General features: G+C 43.0%; 1 protein-coding gene across 6 annotated transcripts in view; it reads right to left on the bottom strand.

Moving 5' to 3' along the window:
* The window catches only part of LMO3 (LIM domain only 3), a 119,119-nt gene that overhangs the window by 84,015 nt on the left and 20,560 nt on the right, over positions 1 to 14,544 (bottom strand). The window lies entirely within an intron of this gene.

Below are 14,544 nucleotides of genomic sequence, written 5' to 3'. Positions count from 1 at the left end.
ACACACTTTCTGAAGTGTGCGTTTGTGCACGTGTACACTTCCAAATGCAAATGCAAGTCTGGAAAACTTTGAAAATTTCCCTAGAATTACATTCCTGGTTATGTTTGCGTTTGGGGTTGTGAATGGGATGTGTTTGCATGGTTTGTTAACAGGAACAAAATTCACATACATCCCTACCCAGCAATTCTACACTGGCAGATGAAGAAAATGGTTTAGCTTGATGTTGGCATTGCCAAGGCCATCTGTCAAATATTGAGGATAATGAAAGGGGTTCTACATCACAAAATTAGGCTTTTCTCTTCTAAGCATTATCTTCTAGGAGAGGGAGTTGTGAATGGCAAGATACAGATATGGTGTCAGTTTTATTAATTCTTAGGACATCTTTGCACAGCAGACAAGTTAACAGTCATAACCTTCTTCACAGAGCATCCTGCGACTTGTTCTGCAAGGGGCAGTTATGCACTTTCAACAAAATTCACAGCACACAGAAATGCAATTCTCATGACTCTTTGGGGAAAGCCATGTCAGCTGGGGATGGTATAAGACAGGTACGTCTTTAGCGTAGATTGGATCCAAAGATCTACTGTTAAATTCTGCCCATTTCTTTCTTTGCTGGGGAGCTAGCTGTCAGTGCGAGAAGTACGATGCTAGCTCCCAAACATTGTTCAAGTACCTGAATTTGTTTCCCATCCCTGCCATGAAATCCACTGCAATTGTTAATGCCTCCTTCATCATGACAGTCCTGGGATTGGGAGTCCCAATCAAAGCCACCTAGCAAGATCAAACTTGAGGACAGATTCACATACAACCCACCATCCTCACTTTAAGTGAAAAATCTTCCAGTCAACAGTCTGCAGTGTTGTTACCACAACTGGCCATTAGTCAGGGGCAACAGATTGTACAAAGTGAATATGTTGCTCTTGTAAGAGGCCATGCTGCCAATCTGAATTATTGCAAGAGATGAACACACTAAGCAACCATTCTTCATCTCTAGGAGAAAGATGTATCTGTATTAGTTAGGCACCCCATAAATTAAATGTTATGATGTCTGCTTATAGAAAGGGATTACAACTGGTATTCTACAGAGCAGTAACTGGGTGCTCTGCCTTCTACATTTTAGCTCCTTATTCCTTTGTTTTACAACAGCATAATAAACGTACAAATAAAGCTGCTTTTATTGTTCACTGTATAACCTTTTAAAAAATTGTTACGTTATTGTTTTAACTTTTGTTAGCCACCTTTGGGTCACTGAGGAAAGGCACAGTAGAAATGGTTTTAAAATAAAAAATTAAACAAATAAATAAAACTCACACTTATGCAAGTTCTACATCACCCCCAATTTGCATCCACTAATCTTGATATGGGTTATGCTCAAGGTATTTTAAATGTTGCTAGAATTATTCTGGAGAGTTTGTGTGTGAATTTTCACAATGTCAGCACATGGTTTCTTCTTCTTATTATTACTTTGAAAAGAGTAACTGGAGGACTGCTGGGGGAGTCCAGCTCCCACATTTTCAATACAGCTGCTCCTTGTGAAAGTACATTTTCTTATGAAAGCTCGCTCCCTCCCTTCATCAAGTCCCAATTCATATACATAGGGATGTACAAGAATTGCATTTTGGCTTGCAAAACATGCAAGCGAGCCCTTTTCACAACCCAGAACATGAACACAAGCAGGAGAACATGTCAACTGAAAATCTCCATACATTCTCAAGCAGCTACCAGTGTTTGATTTGTGCAAGTTTCCTTGTTCTATTTTCTGCAAGTTTAAAAAATGCACAAATTTTAAAATTACCCATGCTTTCATCTAAAATTACCCATGCTTTTGTCTAAACATTTGCACAACTTCAAAAATTTGTGGATTTTGTGCATGTGCAGCTTTCGCATCCGATCACTGTTTGTTTTGTGCCATTTCCCCATTCATGTGAAACAGTGACTGCACATGTGAGTGGAAATCGAGGAGACAAGAGTACAGTGGCCACATGTCCTACTTTACAGCAGACAGCCCTGCTTAGAAGGTGTCATCTATTTAAAGGCCTGCCCAGTCCAAACCTGGTTTAAAGATGAAGAACTGTAAGAAGGGAGAGCAGGGGTCATGAAGTTGCCCATCAACACTAAGCACCTGGACACAGGGATGTCAGAGAATCCTGCCACGGATCTTGGTGAGGTCGAATGCCAGTGCATTCGGCCCCCTGAAATCTGTGGCGGAACAAAGCCCCCCGCGAAATGGGCCCAGAACGGAGCACCTACCTGCTGCCGTCTGCACTGACTTGCGAATGGCGGCCACGTCTGCGGCCGCCATTCGCTTCTTCCATGTAGCTGTGATAGGCTACATAAGTATTTACGTAGCCTATCACGGCTTAACTAAGGGAACGTAAATGGCGGCGGCTACGGCGGCCGCCATTTACGTTCCCTTTTTTTGGGTCATTTTAGCCTATGTAAATATTTACGTAGGCTATTACGGCAAAAAAAAAAAAAAAAAAGGGAACGCAAATGGCGTGAACTTCGTGGGGTGGCGGAGTTGAGTGGTCCGTTCCACCCTGGACTCCGGAGTCCATTCTGCCACGGACTCATTGGAGTCTGTGGCAGAATTCTCTGCCATCCCTAACATTAACTGAGTGTCTGCGCTGGGGTATGTCCCAGAATCCTCTGCAATGCACAGCCATCCATGGTAGATAGGTTGGCATTCTTCAGAGTTGGAAATGGTTCTCTAAACACAGAAAAATTAAAACCACTGATTTAGTGGAAGTCAGAGCAGGTCAATATGTCCTTCACCGAGAGTTATAATAGGTCTTGTTGAGGGTGAAAGTGGAGAGTGCAAAAGCTGGTTTGAAACTCAACATTAAAAAAACTAAAATCATGGCATCTGGCCCCACCACTTCCTGGCATATAGAAGGGGAAGAAATGGAAGCAGTGACAGATTTTATTTTCTTGGGCTCCAAGATCACCGCAGACGGTGACTGTAGCCATGAAATTAAAAGACGCTTGCTCCTTGGGAGGAAAGCTATGGCCAACCTAGACAGCAGAGACATCACCTTGCCGACAAAGGTCCGTCTAATCAAAGCTATGGTTTTCCCAGTAGCAACGTATGGCTGTGACAGCTGGACTATAAGGAAGGCTGAGCGCCAAAGAATTGATGCTTTCGAATTGTGGTGCTGGAGAAGACTCTTACGAGTCCCCTGGACTGCAAGGAGGTCAAATCAGTCCATCCTAAAGGAAATCAACCCTGAGTGCTCACTGGAAGGACAGATACTGAAATTGAAGCTCAAATATTTTGGCCACCTAATACAAAGAGAAAACTCCCTGGAAAAGACCCTGATGCTGGGAAAGACTGAAGGCAAAAGGAGAAGGGGACGGCAGAGGATGAGATGGCTAGATAGCATCACCGATGCAATGAATATGGACTTGAGCACACTCCGGGAGAGAGCGCAGGACAGGAAGGCCTGGCGTGCTATGGTCCATGGGGTCACGAAGAGTCGGACTTGACTGAACAACAACAACAAAACCCTATTTTTTAAAAGGAAAATCTGCCCAATTTTGAATATTTTGAGTACACACTGATTAACTTAAAAAACAACAACCACCACAACAAAAAACGGAAAAAAACCCCCATCCAGTAAAAAGAAAGGAAAGGATACTTTGATTTGGTGGTGGTGAGAGTTCATTTTCACAACTTCAGGAGCAGCGTTATGGCCCGTTTGGCACTGATGGTTCATGACCAAATACCAAAAACAAACATAAATTAATTTTAAAAATAACAACACACATTATGGAAGCATCCAACACTTAACTTTCAAACTACACATTTTATTAGAAAAATGATCCATAAAGAAAGGAATATAAATCCATCGTAATTCTTAAAAGAAAGAAAGAACTCAAATGAGAGCAAATGAGGTTTTAGAATTCCATTCCAAAACCCTACCGTTTCAGACTAAGGATGATGTCTAGGTAGAAAGTGTCATTAAATTCACAGCCCATTCTGAGATCACACCAGCACATGACTTAACCATCTCAGTGATATGCAGGTGGAGTGGGGGTTTGTTTTGTTCTTTAAATCAACCATGTCAAGCAGACACAAGCGATCTCATGGGCTCTCAAGGGAATTCCTACCCCACAAACGTTACCACAAAGTAGTGCTAACTACATTCTCTTTTCTGAAATTGGCAACCCTAAGGAATGTAAAATTTTTACAAAGCTTTGAACCAGAACAAAGGAATCTGAATAGTTCTGTCTTCCTGTACAAAAGAGACATCGATAAAGGCCGAAAGAGAGTCTTATATTTGTTAAGTTAGGAGCATGTAACAGGAGTAAGATAAAACAAACCTGTCATGTAAATGAGGAACTGTGTTCTTATATTTAACCTATGGAACACACTACCACAAGACACAGCGATGGCCATGTACTTAGATGGCTTTAAAAGGGGATCAAAGAAATTTGGGGTATAAATGGCTACTAGTCAAGATGGCTGTATGCTATTTCCAAGTTCAGAGGCAATTTATTCTGAACAGCAGTTGCTGGGAAACAAGAGAAGGAGAAGGCTATTGCCCACATATACTGCTGTGAGCTTCCCAGAAACATCTGGTTGGCCATTGCTGGAAACAGGATACTGGATGAGACAGATACCTTTGTTCTGATCCAGTAGGGCTTTCTTGGAGAGGGTTCAGAGGAAGGCAACGAAGATGATCAGGGGACTGGAAACAAAGCCCTATGAGGAGAGACTGAAAGAACTGGGCATGTTTAGCTTTGAGAAGGGAAGACTGAGGGGAGACATGATAGCACTCTTCAAATGCTTGAAAGGTTGTCACAGAGAGGAAGGCCAGGATCTCTTCTCAATCATCATCCCAGAGTGCAAGACATGGAATAATGGACTCAAGTCACAGGAAGCCAGATTCTGGTTGAGCATCAGGAAAAACCTCCTGACTGTTAGAGCAATACGACAGTGGAACCAATTACCTAGGGAGGTGGTGGGCTTTCCCACACAGGAGGCATTCAAGATGAAGCTGGACAGCCATCTGTCAGGGATGACTTAGATTCCTGCATTGAGCAGGGGGTTGGACTTGATGGTCTTGTAGGCCCCTTCCAACAGTTCTATGATTCTATGATTCATGTTCTTAGGAATTCAAGTGGATATTATTTATTAGGAATTATAGTGGATTTAGAATTAGGGCTGCACAAAGTTTTCAATATGATTTTCAGCATGAAAATCTATCAAGTGGGGCTGAGATCCAGGTCCCTTTGGGCAGGGGTGGGGGGAGATGTGTGTCAAAAAATATTTCTCTTGGTATGAAAGGTGAGTGCTCTGTTATTAAACATTCTCCAAGTGAAATGGTGTAGCTGTTGCTATCCAAGTAAGGTGATACATTTCTTTTAGCCCCTTGAAAAATAAGACTGTTACTGTTTTTGAAATACGTTGGGCATAATAAATTGCCATTTTAGAGTAGTGAGTCTGAGCATCACATTTCTTTTTAAAAAATTGGAACATTTATGGTACTAAGATTCTACTCTTAAAATACCTTCCGTATAGCTGCATAGGTCCTTTGCTATGGGTATGCCAGGCTTCCTGTGCAGAATATCCTGACAGGAGATAGGAATCACTGCTCTGGGCTTCTGAGATTTTAATAGGTGAGGTTGGCATACCATGTCTTCAGAGCTACTACAGCCTAGAACTTGTTTAATGACACACTTGTCATTTTCAGGAACCTGAATTCTGTACCTAGTCCCACATTCAGCATTTTTTTTCTGCCTTCTGGTAGAATTGCAATATACACAGCACTTTCTTCACTATTGCTGTAAAAAAAAAAAAAAAAGGCCACCAAAAATCAATAATGAATGAAGGAAGGAAAGGAGGGAGACATCAAGAAGCCCTTTTTGTTCTTTTCACAGGAGCCATGTAACTTCTAGAGCAGGGTTGGACAAATTTTGCACTCCCCTGCCACTCCCAAATTTGCCACAATAGTGGCAAAATTGCCACTTTTTTGCTGCTACAGCAAATTCAGCAGCAGCATGGGGCTGGACCCCCCGGTGGGTTCCGGGGAGGGGATGTTGCTCCCTGGCCCTTGGAAATTGCCCATCCTTGCTCTAGAGGAAAGGTGACCAAAAAAGGAGGAAATGCATCTCTCTCTCACACACACACACACACACACACACACACAGAGGACAAAGGATGACACATATTTATATATGCTCATTTATATGTATAGATGCATATTTAGAAATAATTGCCCTAATCTAAATAGAAATGCAGTACACTTCACCATAAGGTTCGTATGATCAAAACTCATTTCCCATTAGCAACGTATGGCTGTGAGAGCTGGACTATAAGGAAGGCTGAGCGCTGAAGAATTGATGCTTTCTAACTGTGGCGCTGGAGAAGACGCTTACGAGTCCCCTGGACTGCAAGGAGGTCAGATCAGTCCATCCTAAAGCAAATCAACCCTGACTGCTCATTGGAAGGACAGATACTGAAGCTGAAGCTCAAATATTTTGGCCACCTAATGCGAAGAGAAAACTCTCTGGAAAAGACCCTGATGCTGGGAAAGACTGAAGGCAAAAGGAGAAGGGGACGGCAGAGGATGAGATGGCTAGAGAGCATCACCGATGCAATGAATATGAACTTGAGCACTCTCTGGGAGAGAGCAGAGGACAGGAAGGCCTGGCTGCTATGGTCCATGGGGTCACGAAGAGTCGGACATGACTGAATGACTGAACAACAACAACACTTCACCATAGTGAAGAAGACTGGCCAAGTGGCTTGTGTGCCTGCTCAGTCTTCTGACCAGGCACTAACCGTCAATGGGCCACTCCAAAGCCTCTGCTCTCCCTTCTTATGGTTCTTTAAATTGGACTTAGACTGGACAGCCCTTCAACTGGAGGACACCATCAAAGTAGAGGATTGTCTACTGACAACGTAGAGGGCACCACAAATCAAAAGCAATGATTTTTGTATGTGTATGGGTAACACATTGTTCCAAGATGCTTTATGTTAAGACATAAAGGAATGGATTCTTCAAAAGCCTATAAAAGCTGCAACCTAACCCCAATCTGATCATTAGCATATGCAATTTGTTCTTCATATCCCTATCAGGTCAGTGACTAAATATGAGTCCTTATTTGCCTACAAAAGGGAGCACATTTAACTACCTCCAGGATTAGCATAAAAATGGAGATTTCTTTTTACAGGTTCACTGCATAGCTAAGTACATACGGATGCAATGAGGCAAATGACTGTCTGCAATTATGTTAAGTGCATCAACTTGAAGTTTAACATAAATAGCACATTTAAGTATAAGCAAGCTATCAGGGTGGGGAAGATCCACAGCTAGATCAGAAGAGGAGTAATGAACCCAAGACCGGAGGCCAGTTCTTGTATTAAGTTGGCTGCTTTATTCCACACTAGTCAGACCTCATCTGGAGTACTGCACCCAGCTCTGGAAGCTGAACCTTAAGAAGGATGTAGACAAATTGGAATGGGTTGAGAGGAAGGCAATGAAAATGGTGAGGGGTATGAAAAACAGGTCCTCTTAGGAAAGGTTAAGGAACTGGGTGTGTTCATTCTGGAAGAAGAGAAGTGCGAGGGGTGTGTGTGTGTGTGTGTGTGTGCGCGAGAGAGAGAGAGAGAGGCGCGCGCACGCACGCACAGAACAGTGAAGCGGGGGGACCCTGTTTCTATTAGGGATGGGAGAACCAGAGACGGTCAAGCTTGCCAAAATTCCTGCAACTTCACTTCAAAGCTTGGTTTGGCTTGCTCCCGTTCTCATTTGCGACCTGTTTTTAGGTTCATTCGGACAGGGAAAGTGCGCATTTCGAACTGGGAAAGTCAGCATTTTTAAAAAGTGCGCACATTTCCTCCTTTGACTGAAGTGTGAAGTACAATTGTTTAAAAAGTGCCCATTTTAAAGTGCACAGTTTTTGAACACACGTTTTAAAATGTGCAATCATTTCTGGAGAAGATGCGTTTTCATTTGGGGTTGCAAAAGCGGCATGTTTGAGTGATTTGTGAACTGAAACAAAATTCTCATACATCCCTAGCTTTCTAACCTACCTTATATGATTCAATCTGGGCAAGCCAGTGGATTCACCTGGGTACACACTGGACAGCCTTCTGTACCAGTGAAATACAACAGCACTACACAGATGGTGCCCACTTAAGGTTTGGTAGGGACGGCTAGATGTAACCTACACTGCCCAATGCTAACATTGTGCCATAAATTAAAGCACTTTGATGAATGGTTGAAGGAATAGGAACTGTTGACTTTGAGGAAAGGATGGTGGCAAGAAAGCAGACTGTCCATTTTGGAACTAGCCCGTGTATTGCAACACACACACACACACACACACACCATTGCATGGCTTTCTAATTCTGTATTTTCCAATAGGTATATAGTACTTGCTGCATTGTACCCAGCACAGGAGCATCTCCTTCCAAATGTACCAATTTGACCAACAGTACCCATCTTTTAGAACATAGGAAGCTGCCTTATGCCAGGTCAGACTACTTGTCCAACTAGCCTAGGGATGGCACGGGTGCCTGATTCAGTCCAGGAATCCAGTGGAACCACCCATGGCCCGCACCACTCAATGAGCCCCTGCCCGCCCCTTGCCTGTGCTCAGTGAATGGCCTGCACTCATTCTGGTGGCCTCCTTGAGCTTTGCAGTCACAATTTTTGAGAAATAAAATGGCGATGGCAAAAATGCTCATATTTGCGCACAAGCAAAAATGCACATTTTGCCAATGTGCATATTCACGTATGTGAAAATGCACATTTTTAAAAAAATACGCATTTTAGCACACACACAAATATGCACCATCACAAAAAATGCACATTTCACACATGAGAATATGCGCATTTGCAAAATGCGCATTTTCGTGCATGCAAAAACATGTGCATTTTTGTGATCACAGTTCTATTTTTTTTTTAAGGGTGACTGCGGAGATTGACGAGGCCACTGGGGTGAGTGCGGGCTGCTCACTGAGCATGGGAGGAATTAGAGTGTGGTCTGGGGACTGGCGAGCAGGGGCAGGGGCTAGGCAGGCATTCAGAGAACCTGGACGGGGGTGAGTTCACACATCCCTGATCTAGCCCAGCATAGTCAATTCTGAGTGGCCATGGCTCTCCAGGGGGCCAGGTAGGGAAGGATCTTTCCCATCACCCGCTACTTGATCCTTTAAACTGGAGAAACCAGGGCTTGCAAAGCATGTGCTCTACCACTGAACTATGGTCTCTCTTCCAGGACAATTCCTTTGCCACCATAATTAGCAAGCTCAATAACAAATAGTCTTGGAAATTCTCACATTTGGGAAAACCAATCTAGCTGCTCAAATATATCCTTTGCAGATGATGGGAACACTCTTTTTTCTAGTAAATGTCTGAGAAGGTGTTTCCCATGGGCTATGGGCAAACCAGTTCATCATGGAAGTAGCTTCATTTTGCTGCTCACTCACATACGTCGTATGAAAAGTAGAAATGGGCAAGCTCTCCTAAATTCATCTCAGATTAACTTGGAAATGACCCAAGATCGCCTGGGAAAAATCTGGAAAATCTTGGATCATTTTTCTGAGCCAGCACACACCTCAGCCTCCTAATGTTTCCTTACTGAAAGTAATGGAGCACATCACTACACATTACAGAAGTAAAAATGAAGGAGACAGAGAGATCTTCCCCCATCCGCTTGGTTTTTGCCCCTGCCACATCTTAAAACTCATTGTACTCAGGGCAAACTCCAACAGGGTGCTTATGTCCCTGTTGATTCTCTTATACCCTGCCAATTCTGTTGCACAAGCGCCCCCAATGCTTGCGCAACAATGATTTACCACTTCTGGGGCAACTCAAAACAAGCAGAAATGCTCATTTCTGGAAGGAGGCAGGTTGGCAGAGCTCACATAAGGGAGCTCTGCCAACCTGCTTCCAGAGAGATGCTTTTCAGAAAGAAGCATTTCTGCTCATTTGGGGGCTTCCCCTAAGAAGTGTTAAATATCCCTTGCATGAGTGGTGGGTTCTGCTTGCACAATGGAATTAGCAGGATGCCAGGACCCACTGGTTGTGGAAGGGAATCAGTGGGTTGGAAAGAAATCGGTGGGGCCCCATTGGATTCTGCCCAAAATCTAATGGATCAAGATCCTTTGGAAAGTGGTTCATTAAAGTACAAGAATATAGAAGTCTGAAACAGATAAGGCATGGTATACTGGAAAACTGATATGCTCTTTTTAAAAATACAAATTTCCATGACCATCAATGCTAGCTTCCTTGTGAGCTGCAAAGCACACGTGTGACTTTCAAAAGGAAGCTCCTACTGTAAAAAGAAAAGAAAAGTAAAAGTGGGAGAATCCATGCCATGTTCACCTCCCTTGCTAAATCTCCGTGAGAACGGCCCTGCCTGTATCCTAGAGTTGAAACTAACTTGCTTCCTATACTTCTCTTAAAATTCTCATTTGAATTTTGATAACAAGGTTGCAAATGTTTTGTTAATATCAGTGATTGACATAAAATGACTTCGCTATCATATTCAGCATTCAACAGCATCACCCATGTAAGAGTCAATATCAGATAAAAGGGTTGCAACATCATTTTGCAAGTTTTGATTACATGAATAATATGAGATCAAACACCTTGAATAGGCTAAAAAAATCCACCAAGGTATTAGATTCTGAGGTAGCATTTCAACTGTGGAATATGACTGTCCAGACTTTAAAATCAAAGTTGTAAAAGCCTAGCAAATTTTGGATATAGGAATGGTATTTGGGTGGCAGAGCCCATGAAAGGCATGCATAGAGGAGAAAGGTTCAATCCCCAACATCTGGGCTTAAAAGGACCCTGAGGGCAGGTAGATGCAATTTGCAATGGGTCATTAGCAACCTGTCACTTGAGAGAAAAAAAAGTTGATACCAGACACGAGTCCCACAATTTTATTCAGCACTATAGCACATAAGGAGAGCTTTTTAAAACCCTTTCCTCCCACTGCAGTCCCCTCAAAAATCTCCCCATGCCTGCTATTAGCCCCAGAAGTGAAGCTAGAGGTGGACAAAAATTTCATTTGCACTCACAAAGCAGTCATGCATGCCCCATTTGCAACCTCAAATGCAAGGCCAACAGGAGAACATGTTCTCTGAAAGTGTTTGCAAATTCTTGATCATGTGCTTGTGTTCAAAAATTGCACAAATTTCAGAGAAAAACGAGTTCAAAATTTCGCAATTTTTAAACAGTGCAGATTCATGCTTTTGTCTATGGGGGAAAGTTGTGTAACTCTAAAAAAAAATATACTCAAATCTTTTTGCAATTTCCTGTTCAATCACATTCAATTTGCACTATTTTCCTGTATGCGTAAATTGAACAACGATCACAAGCGTTCGCTGAAATCAAAGGGGAGATGAGCCCAGTTGATGCCCAGAGATTCTGGGCAAACATAAACATTACTTGTTTGCCTATCCCTAAGTGAAGTCTCCATTGAGCAAATATTAGTCATAAGGGGGGGGAAAGGGTTAAATCTCTCCATATTACCAAAAATTGCCCTGCTCCCATGCCTATTAAATTTCTTCTAGCCAAAGTCATGTCTAGTTTTCCCCCAAGAAAGAGCTCTGGCTGACTCCTTGCAGAGCCGCTTCCAGTCAGAATAGAGAACTGCCATAGAAGGTAACTCCTTTCATCTTCTTTCTCTAATCTTCATTGTGACCCATAGGCCAAGGCTGGGATAAGGACAAATTAATAGGGGCCAGATCGAAAGGACTTTAGCTCTTGACAGCTAGATCAGGAGGGAGCACTCTGTTACTGAAGGGGAAGCCAGAGATTTCCTGCATACTGTGTATTTGCACCTCCTGAATATCAGCTTTCATTAAAGGGTTCCTAGGTTCCTAATCAACCCTGAGTGCTCATTGGAAGGACAGATACTGAAGCTGAAGCTCAAATATTTTGGCCACCGAATGCGAAGAGAAAACTCTCTGGAAAAGACCCTGATGCTGGGAAAGACTGAAGGCAAAAGGAGAAGGGGACGGCAGAGGATGAGATGGCTAGATAGCATCACCGATGCAATGAATATGGACTTCAGCACGCTCCGGGAGAGAGTGCAGGACAGGAAGGCCTGGCGTGCTATGGTCCATGGGGTCACGAAGAGTTGGACACGACTGAACGACTGAACAACAAGGTTCCTAGTGCTCATGGCTGGTTCGAAGTTCTGAAAGATAGGTGTCTAGGCAATGATCAGGACCTATGGGTTGGTTGTTTTATTTACAGATGAGTTCTGGTGCTCTGTCTATCTTCAGCAGTCATACTAGATAAAAAAAATCATGTAAGTGAAGTAATGAAAGGCAGTGTGTGCTCCACAGGGAAGCTACATGTGAAAGTTGGAGTAGGCAGGAGAAAAGAAAGAAAAAGGCTATTTGTTCATTGAGTATCTGCAGTTCCAGCCAGCACTACGTGCAGGTGCCACCAGAATAGTTCTGCTAAGAGGGGAGCTGGTGCTGGTCTCCCCTTTGCTGCCCTATAGAACCACCTATCCCTACAGCCTTCCTCAAGGTACTGTTTCCCGCATCCCATAGCAGTTCAGTCACAATATTTCCGAGCCCTCTCCTCATTCAATTTCCCCTTTCCTATTTCACTGGGGTGTTGCCAATTCTAAACCAACCAACCAACGAAAGTTCAAACCGTGGAATCCTAGGTGGTTTGCTTCCAGTGCAAAACTTTACAATGTGCTAGTGCACTGTAATAAATTTTTAAAAGCAGTATCACAGCCACTGCAGGATCAGCTCTTGCAAAAGTTCAGATTGCTTTATTTGCCTTAGTGCTCGCTCCTCCATGTTGGGGTCTACCGTCTGCACTGCAGTTAGTCCTAATGTTCCAAACACAGTCAATGCTAGCAATGAAATAACACCTCCATCATCATTGCCTCAGACTGAACCTTTGCTGTTCTTTTAAGTCAAAGGACACAGAGATATCCTGGCTGCATTCTCTCAAGCTACCAGAACATTCTCACAAGACAGTTTAGAGAATGAGGATCTGTCTGCATCTCACCCCGGACACTTTATTTATTGAAGTTCTCCATGTTGAGGCAGAGCTTTTTGTCCACCAAATATCTAGACCAATTTCAGGAGAGCATAACAGTTACATGTAGATTTAGTCCTCAAACATGCATCTCAGCTTAAAGAAGAGCTTAAAGAACAAGTTGGAGCCAACCAGGTAGAGCGAAAAATAAGAGGAGATCTTAATGGGGAGTGCCTCTAAGCTATCAGTACAATGCTGGAACTTAAGGGTGAAAAGAAAATGTAATTTATTGATTGATTCCCCCCCCCCCCGCCTTCCGGTCCAATGACCTTTCATGGCGGTTGACAACATAAACTAAAACAATCTGCAGCATGAATTCAAACATAATTAAATAAAGAATATGGAAACCAAAACAAAACTTCACAAAATAGAGCAGACACAAATCAGAAAGGGAGGAGGAACTAAGTGAAAGTAAAATGGAACAAATGGTCTGAACAGCCCATCTAAATGCCAATAATGAAAAAGCTGATCGAGTATGTTGGGGGAAGAGAATTCCACAGCAGAGAACACCCTGCCAATTGGTCCAATTGCTACAGACTGCAAGATCTCAAGTTTTGAATGCACTGGATAAGTAGTTCATTTGGGAGGAGGCAGTCCTTCAAGTATCCTGGTCCCAATCCATTTAGGGTTCTTTATTTACTTACTGCATTTTTATCCTGCCCTTCAGATAATTTTTTCCCAAGGCAGCTTTAAAAACTCAGAGACAATACCCAGCACATTAAATTATGCCTGGAAATGTACTGGCAGCCAATGCAGATGAAACGAAACCAGAGTTACATGCTCTGTAAAACAGGTGCCAGGTACAACAGATCTCTCTGCAGAGGGGTGGAGGGATTCAAGCAGTTTAACTACCTTAGGGAATCTGAATGGTCACAGCTCTAGCAGCATTCATTACAGGAAGCTAGATGAAGTGGAACAGAAGCAATGTTTGAATCCTAGACAGACTACTTTTCCTGCATCTAATCCAAGATTATTAACAGCCCTATGCCCAAATGTGTGACATTCCAGCAGAAGGATTCTAGTTTAGTATCGATGGCCTTGTAGGCCCCTTCCAATCCTACTATTCTATGATGCTATGATTCTATTCTCCCAGACACGCTAGATTTCTTCATGTTCCCACCCACCCATACAGGGAAAACAAATCCTCCACCACCCCAGCTGTCTGAACTGGTACAGTCCAGAAACAGTTTTACCATGTGATGAGCTGTTTATCTAGAGACAAGTGAAACAGGAGTTCCACATATTTCAAGCAACCTTCATTTTAAATACAGCTGTCTACAGTCACAGCTTACCTCCACCGCTGTTATCCAAGGCGGCCAAAGCAGTGTGGGGCTACCAAAAAAGATATCCTCCTTAAAAATGTGGCATGTGTGAAAAAGCGCCTCTGTTAAACACAATGTTTAGTTATATGGTCACAAGGACTGATAGACTGCATACTGTTCCCCAGCTCTAAGAACCATTTTGTATGCCTGCCACAGTGCATCAATGTGGCGAGGTATCCGTAGCAACAGTC

The sequence above is a fragment of the Heloderma suspectum genome, chromosome 7 (genome assembly GCF_057233095.1).
Source record: "Heloderma suspectum isolate Gila_16-S chromosome 7, 16-S_ref, whole genome shotgun sequence".
NCBI classification, from domain to species: domain Eukaryota; kingdom Metazoa; phylum Chordata; class Lepidosauria; order Squamata; family Helodermatidae; genus Heloderma; species Heloderma suspectum.
The sequence above is the reverse complement of the archived record's forward strand: the minus strand, read 5'-3'. Positions and strand labels throughout refer to the sequence as shown.